We start from the raw sequence: 1,375 nt of genomic DNA, 5'->3' as shown, positions 1-1,375 counted from the left end.
CAGAAACCAGGATTAATGACGTCATATAATGATTATGAATTAAAAGAGGAGACTGTTTTTGAAACTTGTTTGGTGTGGTTTGGGTCAAAGGATTTAAAAGTTTCTGCATAGGCTTTGAAGGGTATCAAAGGAACTTGCCATTTGAAGGCTATGCACAAATCAGTTTGGAGTCATGGCTGTCTTCGGCCAAGTGTGTGATGATGTGTTTGGGGAATAAAAAGCCCTGACTCACCTTTCTTGGGCATACGTGACTACTGGTCAGTACGGCCCTGAGCACTGTTGGAGTGTGCTGGGAGGGAATGCTCTCTGTGGACCTTGCTGCAGTAACAATAACATGAGCCCCTACATGGTACATGGGGGTTCTTCAGTGCAGTGTGGTTTTGCTAAAGCTGCTTGTTTACAGTCCCCAGGCAGGCCAGCTGAGTAGGAACATTGTACTTGTGGTTCACAGCATTTTGCTCATCCAGCCTTCCTTTTACCTTCTCCCCACCGTAGATCTAGTCAAAGGAAGTGCAGCCTGGGGAAGCCAGACCAGAGGGAGCTGAGTGAGAACCTGGCAGCAACACAGAGCTTGGCCCACATGATAATGGAGTGCAACAGACTCTTCCAGGTACGTCACTTGCTGCAGCAAAGCAAAAGCCCTGAGCAGGCTGATGTAGGTGGCCTGCTTTGAGCAGCGGTTTGGGCCAGAGCCCTGCAGAGGTCCCTGCCAGCCCAGCTCCCCTGAGCCTGTGATAGGTGTGAGTCCTGCTGACTCCAGTGCAGAGAAATTAATGTCATTGCAGATGCCACCACAGCTAGGTATAAGGGCTGTGAGAGCATCCCTCCATTGCTCCCGCCAACCCCCAGCTGCTATGGGGGTTTGATTCCGGGGCTTAGGGCCAACCTAGAGAGTGCCTGTGGGGCAGAGGCTTGTCCTCCTCTTGCAGGAGAGGCCCTGGACAGGGCTGACCATCCCATCTTATAAGAGAGGGTTGAAGTGTAGGGTCTGCTGCTGGGGCCTGGCCAGAGCAGCAGCCATGCCTGTGCCTGGCCATCAACCCCAGTAATCTGCATCTGGACCTTGACCTACAGACTGACTTCCTGGCTTGACCTCGGCCTTTCCTCGTCATTATGGACTTGCCTGGTGATCACTAGACTGTGGCTGACCCTGTCACTGGACCTGATCCTGACCTCCCTTGCTGACTCACCTTCCTGGCTCAACCTTGGACTGCATCACCATGGACATGTCTGATGATCTGGACTCTTTGCTCACCCTGGCTGCCGTCTGTGGCCCAGCACAGGTACTGTGGGACTGGGGGGCTGTCCTGCCAGCCCTGTTAGCCCACTCAACTCATGGCCCCTTTCACTTGGGAAGCCATCAGCCCTTGGTGCA

The 1,375-nt window shown here is 53.3% G+C and overlaps 1 pseudogene; it reads left to right on the top strand.

The window, feature by feature from the left end:
• Nucleotides 1–1,375, top strand: part of LOC104521005 (stAR-related lipid transfer protein 13-like) — a 14,410-nt pseudogene that overhangs the window by 10,850 nt on the left and 2,185 nt on the right.

This window comes from Antrostomus carolinensis, unplaced genomic scaffold (assembly GCF_000700745.2).
Source record: "Antrostomus carolinensis isolate BGI_N321 unplaced genomic scaffold, ASM70074v2 scaffold39332, whole genome shotgun sequence".
Taxonomy (NCBI): domain Eukaryota; kingdom Metazoa; phylum Chordata; class Aves; order Caprimulgiformes; family Caprimulgidae; genus Antrostomus; species Antrostomus carolinensis.
This window is presented reverse-complemented; position numbering and strand designations above follow the sequence as displayed.